We start from the raw sequence: 25,376 nt of genomic DNA, 5'->3' as shown, positions 1-25,376 counted from the left end.
GAATCACAGGCATTTTGGTGTGGCAAGAACGAGGATGAATTCAGACTACTTAGGTATGCATGAAAAATAGAGAAATACCCCCATTAATAGAGAAAGTGAGGCATAGAATCATGGAGTTAAGGTGTGTAGGGAGTGACTGATGAACATTTTGGCTTAGCAAGGCTGTGGAAGTCAGATTACTTTTTAGGTATTCAGGAAATTTTCTTCCATTAAGCACATTAAGAAGTGATGAATAGCAGAGAGAGAGAGAGAGAGAGAGAGAGAGAGAGAGAGAGAGAGAGAGAGAGAGAGAGAGAGAGAGAGAGAGAGAGACTCGTACCTTCCCTCATTACCAAGGTCTTTTCCTCCTTCCCTACAGGTTTATGGTAGAATCTCGAGGGAACACGGGCGGAAATGGAGGGAGGTGATAAAGGATTCCCACCGTTGCCCTTTCGCCACTCCCAGCCGGCATAACGAGAGGTAAGACGCATTACGGCTCGAATCTTTAGTTTAGACGATGGACTGACTGGTTAGAGATCGTGGACTGGATAGAGCCATACGGTTTTTGTAGCCTAGAGAGAGAGAGAGAGAGGGGAGAGGGTCTTTTCTTTTCCATTCGCTGTTTCCCTTGAGTGAGAAGGGTTGGTTAGCGCCATGTACAAGTCTCCTCCTGTTGTTTCAGTTCCTTGCATCTTCCTACCGCTTCTTCTTTTTCTCCTTTCTCTGTTTCCCTAGAGTGAGAAGGGTTGGTTAGCGCCATGTTTCTGTCCTTTGTATCTTCCTCTGTGACTCCCATCCTTTTCAGTTCTACCACAATTCCGTCCCTCTATCTCACTCTCAGTTTTCGTCTCGATCTTCTCATCTCAACTGGTTTCCTGGTCATCTCTTACTACGTGACCTAACCATCTCATTTCTTATCTTCTTATCACTTCCGTAATGCATTCAAGAGGGAGAGGATGTGCGTCAGGTAATGTTCGGAAGGTAGAGAGAACGTCTTCAGGTCTTCAAGTCTTCAGGAAAGCGAGGCCCCGCGGGAAACAGGCACAGGTCGTTTGTAGAGGTTAATTACAAAGCTGTCGACATTTATCTTGAAAAGTGAGGCAGTGCGCGCGCCCTTAGTGGAGTGGCGGCCCGGCATTTAACACCGCGTGGGTCGATTCCCGCACCTCCTGCCAAATTTAGGTGTCATTTCTCTGGTGGTTTGAGTTAATCACGCCCCAGTAATTGAAACTGCGTCGTGTTTAATGATTGTATAATTTACGCAATTCGGTTTTGTGCGTATGTTTGCGTTTTGTTGGTTTTTGCCTATTTGTCAGTGAATGTGTGTGTGTGTGTGTGTGTGTATGTGTGTGTGTGTGTGTGTGTGTGTGTGTGTGTAATCATGACCTCCTTCTTTACCGGGGACTGCGAGGTATTGTTGCATTAACGACCCTAGCGACCCCGCCTGCTGAGTTGTGACGCAAACTTAAATCTTTAGGAGAAAAGAAAATGTAAAACTGCAGAGACGAAAATTGAATCAAGTCCAAATTTCAGGGCGTTGTGTTTGCTTTTGGCGAGAGCATCTGATGTCAGGCGATGTTAAATTGGTGTTAACTAAGGCAATGCACTAAAATTAGCCACCTGAGAAGCAGCGGACGAGGGAGAGAGTGCCAAAAATAGCCACACGGGTTACCGAAACACGACACGCGAATACCACATAAAGACGAGGAAAGAAAGAACAGGAGAACACGAAGACAAGAGATACGAGGCGGAGGGAGCTTGAGTGAACTGCAGCAAGGTTCAAGACACGACCAATATTATCCTTTATCGTAACTTGAAGATTACAGAAACGGGAACAAGATCTTGACGTATGAATGTAACAAAGACGTGGCTGCTCAAGGATACAAGTCAGCACATTGCAAGAGACTGGTTGGTGAGCACAGGTTCTTTGCACTGGGAATAGAGAGATTACGTGATTGTTGAGGGGCTGTGCGTTTAAGTAATCATAAAAGTGAAGTGGTGAGGGCGTCTCAAGAAGAGCAATGAGGTGCACGTAGGGAGAAGGACGCTAAAGATGGATCTACCCGGCAGTGGAAAGAGAGGAGGGCCGAAGAAGAGATTTATGGATGGAGTGAAAGAAGACATGCTTGCAATGGTTATGACTGAAGAAGGCGCAGAAGACTGAACGCCTATTCTAACAACTATTGATCTATCCATCTATCTTTAAACACACACACACACACACACACACACACACACACACACACACACACACACACACACACACACACACACACACACACACACACACACACACACACACACACACACACACACACACACACACACACACACACACATAATGAAAGGAGGTCAGCGGAGCATTAAGAAAAACAAAAATGAGGCAAAAGCTCGCTAAATGTCGCTCCCCAAAAAATGCGAACACTGGAGGAATCTCAATGAGAAGAGGGTCACTTAAGGTCGCGAGGAGTCCTCAGGTCTTGATTTTGCCTCTCAGAAGGAGTTCAGTTTGTATGAAAGGGTAAGAACTGAATAAGGAAGACGCCCCAGGGTACTCAGTGAAATGGTGGGGAAAATAATGTTCCTGCTCTGCTCAGTTTACTAAGGTGAACAAAGTAACAATGATAGCAGAAGCAAGGTGATTCTCCAGTGATTCTCAGTGAGTTGGTAGAAGGAATGATGCTGCTCTTGTCAATTTAGTAAGATGAACAGAATAACAATGGTAATAGAAGCAAGTCAGACTCGCCTTCTTAGTGAGTGGTGGAAGGAACAGTGATGCTGCTCCACTCAATTTAGTAAGATGAACAGAATAACGATGATAATAGAAGCAAGGCAGACTCTCCAGGTGTTGAGGGACTAACGATGCTATTCGACTCAGTTTAGTAACACTGACAGAATAACAATGGCGGCGGATCTGTAGCCACTTACAATGATAGTCTCGGTCTCCAGTCGCGTGAAAGGTACTTGACGAGTCTTGATGGTTACTGAAATAACTTGTGGTTTTAAAACATTCGGAACATACACAAATACACTCTTCTCATTTTCTAGTCGGGCATTGTACATTTCTTTTCATACACGTTCATAAGTAGGCTAAAAGTAGATATTTATGCCAAGACATAAACTTTGCAAGATCACCGTTAAATTTTCCACTTGCCTTGAAGAGTACAGTAGCAGGAGGAGGCACAGGAACACACACACCTGGTATAGAGGGCGTTGAGTTTGTCGAGGCAAGAGAAGTGTGTTTAGTTTCGCCCAGTTTTGTTGAGTTAAATGGACAGAAAAAGCCTCTTGCACTGGGAAGGTAATTTATGAGGCAAAAAATTCAGATACCTTGCCGCTACTTGTCACTGAAGCGGGCGGGTACCTCAGGTGGTTGTGGCGCGTGTGATAACGGTAAGAAAAGACTGGGAATGGCTTGGTGAGGCGATAGTGATGGTAGCGAGCAGGTAATAATGATACGGAGTGTGACAGTAATGCCTTCCCTCTGAAAGACAAAGTTTATACCGGCATACCTGTCTTGTTGAAGGTGTCTGAAGGTGTTTGCTAAGGCACGGGAAGGCAGGACATATGTTTAGGTACTTTTAGATTCTTCTCATCGTGGATATAAATGGGAGGAAAGAGAGGAGAGGGGACAAGATTCTGAGTTTACATTTTACCTTGTTTTCCTTTCCTTTGTAACTTTTTCCTCTTTCTGTTGAAAAAAAGAGGAAAAAAATCTCAATGCATTACTCCATGTCAGGTTTTGCATTTTATCAATTCAAATTCAAAAACTTTAAATGAATCAGAAATTTGTGACAAGGGAACTGAATACAACACTGTACATCCAGCGGGCAGTAATAATTGTACAGCACAGAATATTAATAGTATTCAAACACAACAATACGTAGCAAATTAATGTATAAACTAGTGTGGGAGGAGGAAAAAAAAAAAAAAAAAAAAACTCGGCTTTTTGACCAATTTTCTCCACATAAAAAATAAAAAGCATGCATTCCTATAATTGTGAAGCGGCTCCAGTATAGCGCATGGTGACTGACAGTGAGTGATGAGTGTGCTAATGTGATTTGTTGCCTCCTGGAAATGCAAGTGTGATTCTGGTGATAGGAATCTATTCACTTATGGATATTTGCTGCTTCATTAATCGCTTACAACTCCAAAAATGCTTAATTCTTATATTAAAGTCTCTTAGATTGATTCAAAACATAGAAAAGACAAAAAATAAACTTGTTATTTTTTTGATGTGTACATGCAAATATTTACTTTCGTACCCCCCCCACACACACACACATATTCAAAACCTAGAAAAAGACAAAAAATATCCTTTAGTTCTTTTTTTATGTGTACTTGCAAATATTTTCTTTCGTACCCACACCTACACACTTACACACACACACACACACACACACACACACACACACACACACGAGCGAACGCTTCTGAAATAAAACAGATATTTGTTGCTACTCGTGTTGTGTCAATTCACTTACTTGATTCTGACTTTGTGAGGATAAGCATATGCGTTCCCGCTTCTGCTTCTTTCCAGTGCAGCCGTCACGCCGTCGCCTCCTCCTCCTCCTCCTCCTCCTCCTCCTCCTCCTCCTCCTCCTCCTCCTCCTTCTCTTAATCAAAGCATGCTTATTTTCGTGGTTTATTCTTTTCACCCATTTTTCACCCGTTTTTGTCATTATTTCTTTATTTTATTATCATCACCACCACCACCACCACCACCATCATTGTCATCATCATCATCATCATCATTGCCATTATTATATACCTTTTATCCTTCTATTCCTTCTCATCCACTCGTCCCCCTCTCGCCTCTGTCAGTGCCCTCCTCCTCCTCCTCCTCCTCCTCCTCCTCCTCTTCCTCCTCCTCCATCATTGCGGAGCGTCACTCCTCACCCCTGCCTCCCCACACTATACATTTTTATTCTGACTTTATTTTCTCCGCGGAAGGGAATTTTTGGCACTCTGAATTTCGTTGTCTGAAAACTGTGAATAGCTGTCAGGGACACGCGACACTCGGCAGCCGGAGTTCCGCTCGCGCTCATTCTGTGTGGAGTGCGTGGGATGTCACCGCCCAACTAGGAATTAGTATATTCTGAAACACTTCTGCATCGCTCCTCCACAACATTCAAGAGGCTCTAGTTGAAGCTGTACGGATTTTTTAGTGTGTTTTTACAGCTTTAGTGACATAAACAAGATTTCTACGTCACTACTGTCATGGGACAAAAAGTAAAGAAACCTATATTAAAATAAAAGATAATATCATTGAAATAACGATCATGTAAAATGATTTAGAATAGCCTAAAGGAATGATAAGGCTTATCAATAAATTAATATGTATTCTTGAATTCGTAAGTAAAACTTTATATACATTTTTGAGATCAGTAAGAATTTAGAACAAAAATTAAAGGAATTTAATATATATATATATACTCGTATATATATATATATATATATATATATATATATATATATATATATATATATATATATATATATATATATATATATATATATATATATATATATATATATATATATATATATATATATATATATATATATATATATATATATATATATATATATATATATATATATATATATATATTGTTGCGACGGGGGTGGACGTTTGTAGCACTGTGCCGCCGGGTAGAGAAGAGAGGCATTGGCAATGCTGCATGAGCTGCTAGCGGAGGCAGTTTGGAGAAACCGGAAGTGGCATGGACGGTGATTGGTCAGGAGAGCAGCAGCGTGCTGGCCAATCACGGAGTTTCCGACGTTATGTAAGGAGCTGTGGCAGCTCCCAAGGGGGAAACAGAGCGCCCGTTTCCCGTCTACGCCACACTGCGACGCCAAATAGAAATGAAGCCAAGAAGAGAAGAGAGAGCGCCCGTTTCCCCCTACGTAACACCTGTACCGACTGTCTGCAGCGTGTTCTCCTTTGCGTGGCTGCTGCGACGTGACTGCACCCCTAACGCTTCCTAACGAAGGACTTTGGATTTGACATTTGGAAACCATTAACCCGAGTGGATGCCTTTCCCTTGAACCATGGCCAAGATTCGAACCAGTGCGCCTGAGGATTCTTCGCCCCTCAAAGCGCTCGCGGTCCCTAACATCGAGAGAGAGAGAGAGAAATAAATAAATAAAATAAATAAATAAATAAATAAATAAATAAATAAATAAAAACAGTATCATCAGATCAAGAGTGACAGAGAAGATAATCTGTGAAACGTGTCATATACTCGTACTTAGACAATACTCGACACAAGATCAGTGGGATCAGGCAGACGCTTCCTGTGCTTTGAGAGAGCCAAGCATCGCATCGTTATCTTGAGCAGTGCGTTCTAAGGACCAATTTTATGAGAGGAGCCTCAACCTTTGTGAAGCAAGATCAAAAACGTATTCTTGCATCAAAGCCCCGCGCACTTGGAGGTCACACAAACAAGAAAATGATCTCATCTCTCTCTCTCTCTCTCTCTCTCTCTCTCTCTCTCTCTCTCTCTCTCTCTCTCTCTCTCTCTCTCTCTCTCTCTCTCTCTCTGCAACTTAGAGAGAGAGAGAGAGAGAGAGAGAGAGAGAGAGAGAGAGAGAGAGAGAGAGAGAGAGAGAGAGAGAGAGAGAGGTCCCCACGTACGTTTGCCCGGATGTCATCAGGCTCTAAGGCATTCTCCATATCCTGTTAAGGGAACCCGTTTTTTCCGGACTCCTGCAGTTACGAAGTTCCGGAGCCTCGTGTTTCAGTGCTATATGGGACGGACTGTAGAAAATGCAGGTCTTATGGCGGAATCGGAGTGACAAAAGTAGCCGCGGCAATTCCTTTTTAGTGGTGGGATATTGTGTGGACGAGTGAGTGAAATTTGTATAAAGATGAGTCGAGTTCGAGCTTCAGTTATTGTGAAGGAGTTGAGGTTCATATACAAACACACACCCACCACCTACACACACATATACACATACACACACTACGTTACTTACAGGAACCATATGCTTTTTACCTTGTAGTCTAGTCACAACCAGGTCTCATTCCCACGTTGACACCCAATAACCAGCCTTACGTGTGTATATTCTCATAGGAAACGAAGCGAAATCTAGCCAGTGTTTTCAGTACCAGAGCCTCGCCGCCGCCTCGCCGCTGCTAAATCATTACACTGCGTTAGCCAGCTGATGCCGGAAGGCTCATGCAGTATTTTTTCCCTCCGTGTGAAGTACTGACTTGGCGGCTGTGCGGTAATTACTGAGCATAATGTTCGTGGAATAAAACGGTAATGCGCCACGGAGCAAGTAAATATGATTCCAAATGTCATAGTTCAGGCGTGCCACTCGTGTACAGGCGAGTAACGCAAGGCAAATTTTCTTTCTGAATAGCGGCCACTGTGTTATCTTTTCCAGGTGGCGCCGGCCTTCGGGTTACGATAATCAGCCTCAGCCTCACCTCCACACGTGACACAGCCAGCCAACCAACCATATACGCACGCATGGCAAAGCAGATTCCTCTCCAGAATTACTGCTAATGGTGCGTTGGTAATGGCGCTGTAAAGTCACTTTTGTCACCTCGAAGTTGGAGAAAAACTGGGTTCGATAAGGTTTGGTTCCGGAAGGAATTTCAACTTGGGTCACGCCGTCAAGTTTTGTGAGGCTCTCCGTGGAGAGAGTGACTGGCGCGCCGCTCACCCGACTGCAGAACTGTCTGTCTCGCATAGAAAAGTTGGGAACTCATTTAAACCCGAGTGTACTTGCTATACCAACTTTGCTGCACTGATCATGAGGGATTTTTTTTTCGCAACCAGGAAAATATTACCCACATTACTGCGACTACTGTCAATCTTGCATGGACGAGAGAGAGAGAGAGAGAGAGAGAGAGAGAGAGAGAGAGAGAGAGAGAGAGAGAGAGAGAGAGAGAGAGAGAGAGAGAGAGAGAGAGAGAGAGCAAAAGTATAAATTCCATTTCAAATCGTGAAATATTTAGCACAGGAAGGCGTGTTGCTCTGTCAGCTTTTTCCTTCTTCCCAAAGGAACAAGAACATGAGGAATTACGTCGTGTGAATCAAGGAGCGAGACGGCACTTCATTTTCAGAAGAGCAGTATGAGTGCAACAGCAACTCAGGCAACTAGGTTCGTCAAAAGCAAGGAAATATTGTTAATTTCTTCACCTTCCGTGTGTGGTCCATTTAGCTTCACCCACGCGTTCATCTCGCACGTAAAAAGGAAATATATTAACATACTTTATAAACTCTGATAAATAAACTTCTGACAAGAATACTAACACGAAGGAAAAGACGAAAAACAGTGACACGGCATTGAAGACACACGCGAGAAAACGCCTCGCCTTGTATTGCTATCGATGACAACAAGGAGTGCAGGCAAACAAGCTGAAAGGTCAATATATATGCAGATTAGTTGGACGATGCGAGTGTGGAGCGAAAACACGGTAATGACCAAGTAACGAGGCAAAGGTGGAGGCGAGAGACAGAGAGAGAGAGAGAGAGAGAGAGAGAGAGAGAGAGAGAGAGAGAGAGAGAGAGAGAGAGAGAGAGAGAGAGAGAGAGAGAGAGAGAGAGAGAGAGAGGAATTTTCCACTTTTCATTGTGTTGTCAGTTAACTTTTTTTTTTCCTATACAATGAAATGTTTTCCACGAACTTCATTATAATGCCAGTCTCGTTTCTCATTAGCTAAACAAATACAACCGTTATACCTTAGGGGAAAATTATTATGACGAAAATAATTATCCGTCCTTTTTCTAATGGCAATGCAAAAGGTGCGAGAAAGAGCGTCTCTCGAGCTGAACAAAAACGAAAACTTTAGCGGCACAGACTTTTAAAGACCACAGCCGCCATTGAACACCATAGTGAACAGCAAGACAACAAGACAACAAGACCGCGAGACATGACCACTGCAACGGTACCCTGTGCTGGCAGTGTGCGTCAAACACCGCATCAATTTACGAGGCAATATAAAGATGAGGAACGGGAATTTTTTTTTTTTCCCTTTTCTATTTTTCTTTTTCGTCAGTTCGTGTTTAGTTGGCGTGCGTGGGTGGGTGAGTGGGTGGGTGCATGCGTGGGTGGTTGTCATTACTGTCGCCTCAAAATAATGTCACGGCGCCCACAAACTAGAGCGGCGTGTGTCCCATTCATCAACGACGTCCACATGTGTAACACTTATGAAGATTGATGCCTCGTGTGTGTGTGTGTGTGTGTGTGTGTGTGTGTGTGTGTGTGTGTGTGTGTGTGTGTGTGTGTGTGTGTGTGTGTGTGTGTCGGGTGTGTTTGTTCTGTTTCTTTGTTTCTGTGTGTAATAAACTAGCTATACAAGTTATCAAGAGAGAGAGAGAGAGAGAGAGAGAGAGAGAGAGAGAGAGAGAGAGAGAGAGAGAGAGAGAGAGAGAGAGAGAGAGATTAGTCATTCTTCTGACAAATAAACACGCTATTCTTAAATAATTCACCACCACATTAATCAAAAGCATGAGACTCACCTTAATATTACAACCACATCACTCTATTTCTTACCACTCCTTCACTCACACGCGACTTTCTTGAGTAGGAGAGAGGTGCTTAGAAATATCTTAGCTCATAAAAAAAGAAAAATCCTTCTTACTTACCCAGTCCAGGAATTTAAATGAGGTTTAAATCCCCGTGCATATTTTGGGAAGAGCAATGCAGTGGAAGCAGTCGTGGTGGTGGCGGCGGAGGATGGTGGTAGTAGGTTGAATTCCACATCCCTTGAAATATCACTCGCCCAAGTTTCTCCTTTGCAGTAACACAAGAGGCCAAGGACACCACACAATGTACACCTGCAAGAAAGATCGAAAGAAATAAGAACACGACGAAAGAAAAGAGAGAGAGAGAGAGAGAGAGAGAGAGAGAGAGAGAGAGAGAGAGAGAGAGAGAGAGAGAGAGAGAGAGAGAGAGAGAGAGAGAGAGAGATCAAAGAAAAAAAAAACCTGTTGCTTCCTTAACAAAAGTTGCAGAAAAGTCCAAAAACCAATTTCTGTTTTGGAGGCATGTAACGGGATGCTTAAGTTTTGTGGGGGGGGGGGGAGGGAGGAGGAGGAGGAGGAGCAAGAGGAGGAGGAGGAGCAAGAGGAGGAGGAGAAGGAGGAGGAGAGTAAGGATGGGCAAGAAGAAGAGATGCAGGAAGAAGGGAAGATGAGGAAGACGCATAGGAGGAGTATAAGAAAGAATATGAAGAGAAGGAAGAATCGCAGGGTGAGAGGAGACCAGGAAGAGGAGGAATAAGATGGAGAAAAGAAAAAAAAATAGGAAGAGGAAGAGGAGGATGATGAACATGAAACTATAGGAAGAAATGCAGAATTAGGAGGAGGATAAGGATGAGAAGGAGGAGGAAGAAATGTAGGAGGAAGAGGATGAAGGGATGATGGAAGGAATGAAGAAGAGAGGTGGTAGTGGAAGAAGAGGAGGAGGAAGAGCAGAGAGAAGGATGAAGACTAAGTGGTATTAGAGGAGGAGGAGGATGAGGAAGAGGAAGAAGAAAACGAGGACAAGGACGAGGACTAGGCGAAAGAGGAGGAGGAAGAAATATTAAAGGAAGAGAAGGAGGAGGAGGAGAGGAAGAAGATGAGCTTGTGCAAGAGAAGGAAGAGGAGAAGGGGGAAGAAAAAAGGTGACAGACAGCGAGTCACAACAAAGGGTAAGTCTGTTCAAATATGTGTGTCACGCAGGGGTCGTGTGGCCGCAGGGAGAGACCATTACCAGTCTGACGGAGAGAGAGCCGCCCTCCATACCTTGCCTGATGGCCCCCTGCCTCGCTGCTTGCTTCCCTTTATTTAGTTAGGTATTTTATTACTGTTTTTTTGGGCTAAAGTATGCATTTATTTATCTGGACACGTTTTCTCGTTAAGTTTAATGATGTGTGTGTAGAGTTAGAGGGTCTAAATAGTTGACTTTTTTTTTCTGCAATTACCAAGTGTATATTTCGTGAAAATTATTGCTTGATTTTTTTTTTTTTTCGTTCGGAGTTATTGTACTTCGTTATAATTTATCGAAAGGGTAAGGTTTACAAATGGGTTTGCTTAGATTACGTTAGATAACGCTAACACTGTTTGTGCCGATACACTGGAAAAAAATAAATAAATAAAGAAAAAAGGGACGTATCTCAGTACCTTATGTGCAGCGCAATAGTAACGAAGGAAAAGAAAAAAGTGGAAATAAAGTCATTAGAAGTTAAAGAGTTGAATATTTATACAAGTCAGAATATTTATCGGAATTTTGTGAACGCGAATAGTTTCTCCTGATGGCGCTCTCGGCGATGCTTGCTCTTGCGGTGATAAATTGCACTAATTACCACTTCATATTTTAAATAGTATACATTTTTGCATTCAAGGCAGTCTCATCTGCTTTAATGATACTAGAGAAAAAAAATCTGCAGGCAAGTCAAACACTGAGCATGACTGGGAGCAAACAGGTAGGCTGGGAGGCGGCTAAACAGACAGCCAGCCAGCCAGCGAGACAGACAGACAGATAGATGGAAGACCTGGAGTGAAGGAGCCAGCCAACCACCCAGACAATGGGCCCAGTCATTCAGTCAACCAGTCATCCAACCATTGCCAACCAGCCATCTTAACTGTCAGCAAGATATTTAGTCAGAAAGTCAGACCGCCAGGCAGTTAAAGATTAAGGCAGTGGTTCCCAACATTTTCCTGATCGCGAAACACTTTGAAGTCGCAAGCCAGGTCACCACTGCCACGAGCAATATCCCAGACAGTTAGCCACTTAGCTGTGTAACCACTTCAACATGACGTTAATCATCCTTGCAACAATTCAGTTCAAAAAGCATCAATGAGACACGCGTGAGTGGGCAGCTAATGAGAAAGAAGTGAGCAAAGGAGAGCTTGTGAAAGACCCACCTCTCATTACCGCGTATTCCCCATTCACTGAGATGCCTAATGATTACCAAGGTTTAAGTGAAGGATCCCAGGGTTTCTGATCATTGGCCTTAAGTGCGTGGCTGGCTGCAGGTGACAGGATACCGCTCTGCTGAGCTGTGGGAGAAGAGAACATTCTGATGAGTATTAGTCTGGAAAGAGTAGAGAATAACCTGTGCGAGAGACGTGATGTCACTATTTCCACGTAATTCATTTATGTGGATGTGTGGCAGGTGTGTGGCGGGTGTGTGGCTGCTGTGTGGTGGATGTAGTGGAGCGGAGTGGAGTGGGGGGGGGGGTGGGCGGAGTGGATAGCGAAGTCAGCACCCGCCTAAAATGGTGTGGCTGAACCGGCAGCCTGCAGGAGAATGATTTTATTCAGGAAAATGCAAACCATCGTATTCTCTAACGGCAGAAAGAGAGAGAGAGAGAGAGAGAGAGAGAGAGAGAGAGAAGAGGGAGAGGAGAGGAGAGAGAGGGAGGGAGAGGAGGAGGAGGGGAGGAGAGAGAGAGGAGGGAGAGAGAGAGAGAGAGAGAGAGAGAGAGAGAGGTTAATAACTAGTGAAAATAAATCAGAATTGCGAATTGTCAGGATACAGTTTTCAGTAATTATCAGATTCACTATAACCTTAGAGATCATTATACGTATACTGTCATGTGTGTGTGTGTGTGTGTGTGTGTGTGTGTGTGTGTGTGTGTGTGTGTGTGTGTGTGTGTGTGTTTTAATAAATCCACTAACTTCATTTTCCTGCAGCTCAGAATTTCCAGGTATCATAAGGAAGAAAATGTTTCTCTTAACCTTCCGTCCTTCAGTGACCAGAAAACAATCTGATCTTGTCCTTACAGATAGTTAAAAATAAGTGTACTGTCATGCGTGTGTGTATTTCTTTTAACAAATCCACTAACTTAACAATCTTGCAGCTCAAAATTTACATGAATCATAAGGAAAGGATCTTTCTCTTAACATTCCGTTCTTCAGTGGATCAGGAAAGTCTGGTCTTTTCCTTTGATCTCGTTTATATTAATTGCTCCCCTCCCACTGCATGAAGGAAAAAAAAAAAAGCTCATTGGTAATTGAATTCTACAGCTATCAAAAATATTTAAGCGTTTTTTTTTTTTTTATATTTTTGTTATAAAGGAGTTATGACTTTTTTTTTTACGGTGCATTGTTTTCAAATGACGCGGCTTTTTGTGTTCTCGATGATTGTTATTAATCCTATTATTCAAATGTAATGAAAGGTTGCTTAAATAAATACACGAGAACAATTGTTGACGCGCGCGCGCACGCACACACACACACACACACACACACACACACACACACACACACACACACACACACACACACACACACACACACACACACACACACACACACACGGGCTGATGTACAAATGAATATAAAATCAATGTGACTCAAAATTATAACATGATTTAACAAAGAACCTACTCAACTTTTCATTTATCATGGTGTTCTTCGGAGTGCTGTGAAGAACCTTGGACAAAATAACCCAATGTGACTCGATCCGAAATGGTAATATGGTCCAGTATAAAAAAAAAGAAGTTTATATTCTATCATGTTTTCCATAAAATCGTAAAGATAAAAGAGGTCATCGGGCCTACTCGTGGCGGTCCCAATTTTAAGCTTACCTATTTTCACCTATCATCCCCACCCATAAATTTGCCCAATCTTTTAAAGTTCGGCACTAACAACCTGATTACTGAGTCATTCACCACTCTGTTTGAGAACCAGTTCCTTAGAAGACAGGTGACAGGGGAACCGACAGAGATAAAAGACTTAAAAATGGTTCTGGCCAAGGACAACAAGAACTGGCAAAGAAAAGCTCACTAAAGTCACCAGACCCTAGAGAAAACACTTCAAAGGCAAGTCCAAAATTATCACGAGAAGTGCATTGAAAACTCCCTCTCCTTGGACCTGCACTGTATCCATGAGCTGTGGTTGGGAAATGATGTGCTCGGCTACAACACAGTCTGAAGAGTGGGTAATATTCATGATCGGTGAATGTCCGGTTTTAGAGAAGCGCCAGTGTGTGTAGGTCATAGGCAGGTTAACAACGATTCCTTGGTTTGCAGTGTATTGATGAACTGTGGCTGGGAACTGCTGCGCTCGTCTACCAAATAATCTGAAGTAATGTTGATAATTCTTGGATGCTCAATTTTAGAGAAGCGCCAGGTGTGCTCACAAGTCTTGGTGATGCTGGTGCCGCTGCCAATGAGCACTCAACACGTATGTAAATGTATGAAGAGCGTCTCTGCTGCAATCGTGCTTTTGGTTTCCTTCTCACTCGTGTAAAGCTGCAGTGCTTGTGTGTTGCAAATTTCTCATGTGATGGAGCCTCGCTGGGAATAGTTTCACTGGTCATGTGCCTCCACCTTTTTTCGGGGGAGGACTGGTTACTGTTGTGTGGAGAGAAAGAAAGAGAGAGAGAGAGAGAGAGAGAGAGAGAGAGAGAGAGAGAGAGAGAGAGAGCGAGAGAGCGAGAGAGCGAGAGAGCGAGAGAGCGAGCAAGAGAGAGCATCATGTTTCTTGGAGCACGGAGATGAGGTAACTTCAGCCATTATGAAGACTAGATGTTGTTAATACAAGTGCATTTGGTAATTTAATGGTATGTATTCTGTCCTTCCTTCCCACCTCAAACCGTACATACTTTTTTACGCTATAATATTTTCTGCATAACTTTAGCTAATGACTGTGGGAGATTTGGGGGAAAGCACGAGTAGTATTGCTCTAATTGGCTAACTGGAGATTTCTAAATTTGTAGTTTTAATAGTGGATTGTCCGCCTGGAGATAATAGTGAAGGACTGGGATGCGTAAGTCAGTTAGCTAATACTCTCAATTGTAAATGGACTGGACAGCAAACCTGGATTTTCAGCGAATATTTTCCAAAGATGTAATGAACCCTTTAACTCCTGTATATTTTTTTTTTCCTGGAATCACTTGCAAGTCTTCTGACATTTACTGTTTATATAGATCTCTTAAATAGTTCTGTAGGTTATAAAAAGACAAAAATAACCTGCTCTTCGTATTTTTTCTGTGCGTGGTTATTATGCAGACATTTGGTACAGTGACAAAGTTGTGTTTGGTGATGATAGGTGGAAATAGGTAGGTATGTTTCACACAGGGGTTGCCACGTGTAGCCCTCATGGCTTCTTGCAACGTATTTCCTTGTGTTCTTGTGCTGCTAATGTTAGTAGAGGACGACCACAGTAGTGAAGGAGTTAAGAAAGATTCCTTACTTCATGCTCTCACGAAATGCCACAAAAAAAAAAAAAAAAAAAAAATCACAAAAAACAAATATCCACAAATTTATATACGGTAAAGAAATAACCCATATTATGTATGGACGAAATTCTTGCTGGAGTAATAAGGCTTAAGAACATACAATCTCGTTTGCACAAAGAGCCACGTGTTTAATTCCAGAGTTATATCGCATCACAGTAATAAATGTTTAAGCTTGATAATCACAGGGATTACACGGTCGCAGCTCACTAGCAGGGTATCCACACGTCACCTTGCATTCAGTCCCGGATCAAGGCGTTAAATCATCAGGAGCTTCTCTTACTGAACGACCATTTCTTCTCTTCATCTCATTGACACCTTTCGGTCGTCCGTCAGTGTCCTTTGTCAAGCAGCGGTTCCAATCTTATCCCAATCTTCTCTTCCTCTTTGCACTTATCCTGTCTTCATCTCCTCCCGTCTTTCCCACCTCATCTCCGTCTTTTCCTATTTTATCACCGCTTTTTCCTACCATCTCTTTTGTCATCGTCCCCTCCCACAGCCTCCCCGCGGTGCCCTCCCTCTATTCCCATCCCCTTCCACTTTCCCTCCCCTTCCTCTCCACCCCTCCCCTTCCCTCCACCAATAGCCTCTGCAGCGCGTTCAAGGTCCATCTTTTCCCCTCGCGCCCCGCCACAACGGAGGGGAAATAACACATTTCACACACACCACGATGCACACCACAGATCTTCATGGGTTTCCTCGTGTTATCAAACGCTCCCGCAAGAAATATACATGCTGAAATTTGTGAATATTTTCTGGTGCCATTCAAACTTTATTTCTCCTGCAGTGAGGTTCTTTTATAAATTGTGTTTTTTTTTTTTTTGTGTGTGTGTGTATGTGTGTGTGTGTGTGTGTGTTGATAACTACACAGCCAAGACTTACTTAATATGAAATCGTGGAAAAAAAAGCAAACAATGTCAAGATTAACCTCAGAAAATGATGATGGCATTAATAATATCATCAGTTTGGATCCATTTTTTTTATGCATATTGTGTGTGTGTGTGTGTGTGTGTGTGTGCGGGTGAGAGCAAGGAAACACACACGGGACATTAATGCAGGACCAAGTGTCAGCAAAACCAGCTTAGAGCAACGCACCGTGAAGCAGAAATGTCGGTGGAATTCAGACTCCGGGTTTTACTGGGCCGTTTTACAGAATATGATTGCCTCTGAAGTGACCAATCTAGTTTGCTGTCCAACCTTTCCTCAGCCTGGATAAATGAACGTGATAGTCAAATTCGATCTTAAGTTTTTGTTGTCACCTTAACTGTGCGGGTGATATGACGTGTGATAAGTAGAGATCACGAGTGAAAACTGAAGACTGGGGATGGTGTTAAGAAAAGGGCCGTGGTTTTGTGTTTTAGTGTGGTGTTAGACTGGCTTGATAGTCAAACGCGACCTAAATTTTATTGTTGCCCTAAGTGAAGTCTGTGCAAATTATATGACGTGTGATAAGTATAAATCACGAGCGAGAATTGAAGACTCAGATGGCGTTAAGAAAAAGGGCAGCGCTTTTGTGTTCTAGTGTGGTGTCAGATTAGTTGAAGAGTAAAATGTGATCTAATTTCCAATGTCACCTGGAGGCTGTGTGTTTTATATTGGACATGTGATAAATATAGAGACTGAGAACTAAAGGCCGTGTTGATAAAAAGAGCAGTACTTTTATGATCTATTCAAATTCCAACTAATTCATAATCACCTTAAGTGGAGGCTGTGTGTATTATGTGACATGTGATAAGTACAGAGATTATGATTGAGAACTGAAGAATACAGTTAGTATTAAAAAAAGGGCAATGCTTTTGTATTCTAGTTTGATATCAGATTATTTCCACCTGATGCCCTGAGCCAGCAGGTTTTATCCTTCCACCGATCATCGCCTTCGGTCAAAACTCGCAATATTTAAATGCATTTCCAGTCCATCATATTTGTTCATGTTTACAGCACTTCACGATCCACCGGTGAGGCGCCGCGAGAAGTGCAGATTGAATACTCGTTTATTACTGATATTTGCCTTGGTGTAGTATTAATCACGGGTGGGATTTTGTAGAATATTTCAATACCTGCAATATTGTCCAAGGTTGAAATATAAGCAAAGCCGCTGAGCTGTGGTGTAGTATAATGATACACACACACACACACACACACACACACACACACACACACACACACACACACACACACACACACACACACACAGATTGGGTTACCAGCTGGGTGCAGGCAATAAATGTGTGTGGGTTTGATGGCACCTGCTCTACCAGACTCGGGTGGGAGATCACTTTCTATAGATATATATATGAAAAGAAAGAGAGTGATATGTAACTGGAATTCTGAGTCTGTCCGCCTGTTTGTTGCCCTTCCTGTCAGTCTGTCTGTTGGTTTGTCCGGCTGTCTGTTGGTCTGTCTGCGTATCTCAGTCTATCTTTCTGTTAGTCTGTTGGCAGGTTTCTCTCTCTCTCTCTCTCTCTCTCTCTCTCTCTCTCTCTCTCTCTCTCTCTCTCTCTCTCTCTCTCTCTCTCTCTCTCTCTCTCTCACTTCGTCCTTTCATCACAATTTTTCTAAGAACCATCCAATGAATTCCTATCAATAGTAACAACTTTTAATTGCCTTCCTACTCGTGTTGCCCTGAAGAATCCTGCGCATGGAGAGGAGAGGACAGGTGACCAGGCGACGGGCAAGCGAGTCAGCTGGCCGTCCTACACCCACGGCTGCTGGTCGGTAAAGAACGAGTGTGTATTGTAAACTGAATTTGCGGCCTGGCTTTCCTGCTACTGACATATTACTTCTCTATCTCATCTTTAATGGCGCGGTATTATACGCTGCATGCATTATGTAGCCAGTGGCCCCGACCCCCCCTCGCTCCCGTTGTGGTTTTGTTGTGATGAATGCTACATAATTGCTTCTATAAAAAAAATGTATGGATAAATTAAGTATTTACTATTCACCGCCACTGTAGCCTTGATGTGATTCTGCTGGACGTCACATCGATGTAACTGAAGCATGCATCCTTCCTTGGGGTCACCACGTTGATTTTCTCAGTCGCCTTTGCCTTTGTGTTGGTAAGACGCAGGAATTCTTTACTGAGATATATACTTCCAGCTAGTTTCACCATGCAATACCAGTTGCTGTCTCCTTTGAAGTTTCCTTGTATATCCTTATGTCGAGCTACAGAGGAAAACATGGAAGAACAGTGGTATGGGGTGCAATGTCAAGTTTTCTGTCCATACTCTACGTAATCAAGGCAAACAGATTCATAGCTAGGTGACGATTATTCTCTCTTACAAGTGTTCAGGTCGTAGGAAGGTGAAAAAAAAAGAAGGGAAGATGTAATCAGACAGACAGTTTCAGAGTTTACCAGTGGAAACCATGGAAGAGAAGAGAGTTTCAATTGTTACGCCTTTGCTAGTGTCTATAGGTCACGTATAGCATAGAAATCAAAATAGTACCAATCAGCTTTTCCCTGTTCGTGGTGTACAGATGACCGCCAGTAAGGCAAATATTTTATTTTGTAAGTGGCAGTGAGAATAATAAACAAGCTTTGATCGTTGATGGAATAACCGTGCATGCGTGTCATCAATGTGATCAATTGATGTATTTGGCTAAACCATTTGCTTGCGATGGGTCAGTATCGGTGGTGATTAAAGGCCACGCCCACAGTGAGAGGTGTTGTGCTTCTGAATCCATTGCATGTGTGAATGAAAAATGTATATCTATATTTCCGTGTTAACAAACTGATGCGGCCCTCACGTCAGCGCTGCCGGACGCTTGTAACATACGGGTGAACGGCGGCAGCTCTGCATCCCATGAATAATCTCACACTTGTGGCGCATTGAACAGCTGTTATGTGTCGGAAAAGCAATAAGCGATGATTTGTGTGTTCAACTTGTTCGTGTCACTTTAATCCTTCCCGACATTAATGTACAAATGGTTATAAATATTCTGAAAAAAAAAAGGCTCTACAAATACGTATATTTAGCTATACTTAATTGTGGAAAATTTTATGACGTCAATTTCAACCAGTGGATTTGCTAACTTACACCACGAGAATCTGTGAAGTAAATTGAATATTCTCCAGTAAAAGCAAAGTCCAGCAGCAAACTTTCCCGCGGAGGAGCAAGAGTCTCCTTAGCGTCGTCTCCTGTTTTCCGAAGGATCTCATTGCGTTTATTGTCTCTTGCTAATTGTCCGTTTTCTCCAAGCTATTTCTTCAGCTGCCAAGCTTCTTCCTCTCTACATGTGGCTGCTCTGAGGCAATTAAAACTTTGGAGAACCAAATTGCCATTTTTAACTCCCTCGCACCCTTAATTGGATATTTTCGTGTCTAGTGGGATATTTAATGAGACCCGCTGCTGGTTTTCCTTGTCCACTGCTTTCATGAATGTGAAGGGCTTTAATGAACTGGAATACTCTTTTCTTTATATTAGTGACCACGACGTTGCTTTCCCCTGGACTGTTCGGTGTTATTCTCCTTCATGCTACGTACTTGCTTATACGTATGCTCCGAGCACCTTTGGCAAGTTAGAACTGCCTCAACACGACGAGGGAATAGAATTTTAGTGAGGCTCTTCTCCCTTCTGGTCATTGTGGGCAGATAGGATTGCTAGGCAGTAAAGAGGCAAACGGCTCCAGAACTGCGCTGATTGCATGCTGAGCAGACATTAAAGACGAGATTGCTGGAGGACTTTAAGATTACCCTAAAAAAAAAAAAAAAGCCGCGTCCGGGAGATTTCCTCGGGTTTGAAGTGTCACGAGGTAAAATAATTAGCAAGACCGTACTACACGAGGAGGATGAGCTGTAATAAGCGGCGCGCTGGTATTTATAGCCACCCAAGGCAACAAGGCGGGGCGGAACACGAGGGAAACCGAGGCAAGACAGCTGCTGATTATCGACTTGAAGAGGAAGCTGCTCCGCTTTCAGCTTATATTTTGTCTTTTATATTCTGCCTTCCCTCGCCCGCTCGTGTATGCTCAGCCTGTGTAGGTTGGGGGTTTGTTTTTATCACCTCTGTTAGGTCACCTTGAGGCTGGCTCTACCTGCGATATTGCTAGTCCCCTCCACGTCCGGGCACTGATGCATGGCTATGATTCACATCCACGTTTCCAGTGCAGTTTGAAGTGTTGTTGGTGCGCCTGTACCATACGGGATGAGTAGAGGAGAAACACTTGTATATAAAGAGTGCTGTATTTGTTATGGATGTGTATCTTAGGGAGTCTGACCAAGGGATGCGAAAAGATAAAATTAACGCCGCTCAGTTGCCACTTCTCTAAAAATTAAGTAGGTAAGTGTTTCAATATAGCTAGCCAGTGCACCTTCGGAGGGTATGTGATGCTCTGGGGGGTTATGAACGACAATTGTGATTCTCCTTGAAAGTAACGTTGCTTGTGAGGAAAACACTCGTCAGGATACACCCACGTGGTGTTATATGATCAACATGTTTACAGCTCTCCTCATTCCCGCGACTTGACCTTGTTGAAAAGAGGAGTTATGAGGCGTCTCCAACCGCGCTGCTTCTTGCTTCAGAATTCTTGTTTTTTCCTCTTTCTGCGAGACAAAATTAAAGATTTATTTTGAATTTGTCTTTTTGCCCTTGATCTTCCTCCCTTGTGTATAAAAATATCTTCCGTTAACGGTTCGATGAAGGATAAAGGATATACCAATACTGCTTGTACTAAATGGGTAATTAATTGGCTTTTTTCTTATCTCGTCTTTGATCTTCCTCCCTTGTGTATAAAGGACTTACCAATACCACTTGCACTAGATGCATATCAGGCACGAAACTCTCGCTAGACTTTAGATAAAAAAGGAATATTCAAATAAAGCCTAAACAAGACCTTATCTCCCTCTTTTTATATCTTACACCTTTAATAATTACTCAATTTTTCCCCCTTCTTACCACGAGACGCTGAGGGTGGGTGGCTAAAAAGAACAGGTTAGGCATTGCTCTCCCCGTGACACTGATGGAACAGGCTGGTGCAGGTGCTTGACTAGACTGCTCATCCGTGTGATCGGTTCAATTTGCTTAGTAGGGAGGAGCGTTCCGCGCACTAAGCTGTATTGCCGCGGGAAGGAGTGGCATCAACAGCTGGCGAGAAGTGGCCTTGTGCCATCAGCCTGTCGCCGACACGCACAGACGAGCAGTCCTTTTTGGGGAAGCCTATATTGGTGTGTGTCCAAAGGATGGTGTTGGTATACCTCTACTAATCATAAGGAAACTATTTACGGGTGTTTAAAGGTATTTATTTAAGGGGAATTTATACTGGTGTGCATATATGCTTATTATGCAAAGATAGTGTTGACATATCTGTGCTAATCATATGAAAAGTATTTACAAGATGTTTGCAGGGGATGAAATGTTGACCCAGATGTTCTTTTAGAGGAAACTCTGATTAATGTGTGTATGTACGTATGTTATGCAAAGGGTAGTGTTGGTATATCTGTGCTAATCATATGAAAAGTGTTTACAAGATGTTTACAGGTGATGAAATGTTGACGCAAATGTTTCCCTGGGCTTTTGTACTGTGGCATATTCTTCGGCAGTAATCGACAAGTGATGATGATGATAATGATGACTGATGATGGTGGCGGCAAGTGCACTCTCTCTCTCTCTCTCTCTCTCTCTCTCTCTCTCTCTCTCTCTCTCTCTCTCTCTCTCTCTCTCTCTCTCTCTCTAAGACACGGAAGAAGCATTGGTAAACGATAAACTCAAGAAGGCGAGAAAGATGAGACTCTGCACTTACGGAAAGGAGGATTGATTCAGAGGTGCAGACGACCAGCGCACTGAGGCGGAGGGGCGAGATGCGTTTCTCCGATAATAAGGATGAATATAAAATCTACGGAAAAAAAAGATAATTTTCTTACTCTGTACATAGGATTAAAGTGGAAGAAGACTTCTCTACTTATGAATTATGTTTTTCCTGTTTCAGGCAGACCGTGGCGGGCAACAGGGGCTCCCAGACACACCCGCTGTGAAGTAAGTGCAAGATGTTTAGTGTCTTTATTGTCTCCCCTCAAAGAAAACGAAGCATACGGAGAGAGAGAGAGAGAGAGAGAGAGAGAGAGAGAGAGAGAGAGAGAGAGAGAGAGAGAGAGAGAGAGAGAGAGAGAGAGAGAGAGAGAGCTTTGTGTGTGTGTGCACTTTGCATTTCATATTAATATTCATGCAACTACAGGAGAAGAGAGTAATATGCAGAAAGAGTAAACAGAGACAGGCGCGCGGAGACAGGAAGCGTAGGACAAAAACTCTCATGAGTGTTGCGTGAGGCTGCGAGACAACGTTTTGTAACATTCACAGAAAATATTTCCCCATGTGTCGCTCCACGGGTCACTGAAGGTAAACCGTATGCTACCGCTTTTTTTTTCTTTTGTATATTTTTGTTTATTTATTTATTCATTTATTCATTTTATTTTTTTTATTTATTTTATTTATTTACTTGATTTTTTTTTTTTTTTTTTTTGCGGGGGGGGGGAACGGAAGTGTGGGTTAGGATTTAGCTCAATATTTTGGTTTTCTTGTTTTGGGATTTTTAGATATTTTTTTTATACATTTTTTTTTGTGGGTTTTATATTTTGCGTGGAGTTTTGTATTACTGTTTTTATTTATTTATTTATTTTTTTTTTCGAGGATGTAGGTGTAGTATTCTATGGTATTTGCTCTCTCTCTCTCTCTCTCTCTCTCTCTCTCTCTCTCTCTCTCTCTCTCTCTCTCTCTCTCTCTCTCTCTCTCACCGCGGTGGGGAGGGCGTTGGGAGGGTGAGGTGGTGGTAGCGCTGGCGGTGGTTGTTTAGTAGTTTTGTCAAACTGCAGGAATGCTTGTTTGGAGACAGCTGCCGGGGATGGAGAGGGGGGTGAGGTGAGAAGGGTCTAGAGGGTGTTCCCACACCTGGCGTATGAAGGGCCAAGCATCCACGACCCTGGCCACGGTCTCTCTCCAGCCTCTCCCTCTGCGTTGCATTGAAACTGAACGATTAGGCCGGCGATGAGTGTGTGTGTGTGTGTGTGTGTGTGTGTGCGTGCGTGTGTGTGAGCGAGTAATCTGATGAGTGAATGGGTGAATGAAGAAACAAAGGAGGAGTGATAGATGGAGTGGACGTGGGAATAACGGGAGGTAGGCGTGGCTGTTTCCATCAGGTGAAGCTCTTAATGAATCTCAGGTGCAGGTAGGCATGTTTCATGAAGGGACTGCGCTGCCACGTGTAGTCCTGGTGGGTTTCTGCTGCGTCACCATAACCTGCTTGCCTTCATGATATGATTATTTGAATTATGAGTTTATATTGTCAAGAGTGTTTCCATAGTGTATTTATGTAGCCTGACGCGTTTCCTTGCTGAATAAATTAATCAAACAATCTCTCTCTCTCTCTCTCTCTCTCTCTCTCTCTCTCTCTCTCTCTCTCTCTCTCTCTCTCTCTCTCTCTCTCTCTCTCTGAATAAGCGTTGGTCTTTGGTCAGTTTCAAAACATCATTGCCTGGAGTTTGTTTCTATTCTAGGTAAGCCCTTCAATCACGTGCCCTTTTGAAAGCACCTGAGTGTGTCAGCCATTGAATAGGAGGGCTGCTATGTCTCTCTCTCTCTCTCTCTCTCTCTCTCTCTCTCTCTCTCTCTCTCTCTCTCTCTCTCTCTCTCTCTCTCTCTCTCTCTCTCTCTGCCGTCACCCTAAACACCCACGTGGGAAAATTTTTTGTCGTGTTCTATTGATCTGCGTCTTTTTTAGTGACGTAATGCTAAACATTTGAGGAAAAACTGGGTTAATCCTTTGCAGTTCTGTCCGTGGACGTTCTTTATCAGGAATGTGAGTTTTATATTATGCATTTCAATTTTACATTAGAGAACAGGGACTGCCACGTGTAGGCTTGATGGCTTGATGACTTGATGTTCTTATGTTCTTATCTGTCTGACCTCGGTGTTGTGTAGTAAACATAACAACCTGAAACACAAAAATTATTGTTGTCATTATCAATCGTTTTCATCACAATTTAGGTATTAACACAACAAGCATCAGTGGACATAAACATTAACTTTCATGACACGCTTACCTGTATGAATACTGTTAACTAAATCATTTAACCTATAACCTGAAATGATGAAGCTATTCCACATATCTGTATATATAATAAAGCAATACAAACTTAGAATAATCACATTAACACAGCAAGCATAAACAGACTTTCATAATATAAATATCTATATTGATACTAAATTAATTAAGCTCCAAATGATGAAGATATTACATATATACATAATAAATATAAGACAACAATAATCAGATTAACATGAGCATAAACAGACTTTCATAATACAAGCATAAAAATTGATAATTACCGAAATCAACTAGTCTTCCAGTCTTAAACAATGAAAGTATTACGCCCGTACATGATAAACCACTCACAGTAACCACATTAACACAACAAGCACCAACAAACACAACAATCAGGAGAACAAATTAGCTTAAGGAGCGTCGGGGATCGCCAATAAATCTGCCTTTACATGCACCAATCAATTTCGGGAGGAGATATTCCGAACCAGCGGAAGGAACTGGGTCGTTAAAGAGAACCGTCGCCCAAGGAGAGTTACAAATGTCTTGCCTCCACATCCCTCCCCGTCTTGTGTTCCGTCCTATTGCGCGGCAGCCTCTTCCATTGAATACCTTCTGAGCCACGCTGGAGGGAAAAGAGAGAGAGAGAGAGAGAGAGAGAGAGAGAGAGAGAGAGAGAGAGAGAGAGAGAGAGAGAGAGAGAGAGAGAGAGAGAGACTATTTCCTATCCTCTCCCCCAAAACATACACAAAAAACTGCTCTATAGCCAACACATTGATGACTTCCTAACGTCCCCTCTCATTTATTACTCCGATACGTTATAATACAGACCTTACATACTTTCTGGTACTGATATGGTAACACTGAGAGGTGGAACGGTCACTACTTACAATGTAGCGGAGAGGTGTTGCTTGGTTAGGTGGCGGGTGTGCGTGGCCTCGCTTGTAAACTGCAACTTTCATGTAGAGAATCGAAGGCAGGAGGAAAGGAAGGGAGGGAAGGTGTGTGTGTGTGTGTGTGTGTGTGTGTGTGTGTGTGTGTGTGTGTGTGTGTGTGTGTGTGTGTGCACTGGCTTCCCAAGGGGGGCCTTATATTGCACAGGAAAGCGTGCTGGATATGGCCCACGGGAGGGTCTGGGTCGAAGGGAAATATAATACGAAGGGTATTAATATCCAACAAG

The 25,376-nt window shown here is 42.9% G+C and overlaps 1 protein-coding gene across 3 annotated transcripts in view; it reads left to right on the top strand.

The window, feature by feature from the left end:
• LOC135107088 (microtubule-associated protein 4-like) overlaps window positions 1–25,376 on the top strand; it is a 493,319-nt gene that overhangs the window by 55,414 nt on the left and 412,529 nt on the right. For all 3 annotated transcript variants that reach the window (XM_064016728.1, XM_064016741.1, XM_064016724.1), the window contains 2 exons: window positions 359–459; window positions 22,091–22,137. The gene's annotated coding sequence lies outside the window, so the exon portion shown is untranslated. The remainder of the gene's footprint in view (window positions 1–358; window positions 460–22,090; window positions 22,138–25,376) is intronic.

Source organism: Scylla paramamosain, chromosome 14, assembly GCF_035594125.1.
Source record: "Scylla paramamosain isolate STU-SP2022 chromosome 14, ASM3559412v1, whole genome shotgun sequence".
NCBI classification, from domain to species: Eukaryota; Metazoa; Arthropoda; class Malacostraca; order Decapoda; family Portunidae; genus Scylla; species Scylla paramamosain.
Note: the sequence above shows the minus strand (reverse complement) of the source record. Positions and strands in the feature narration are given on the sequence as shown.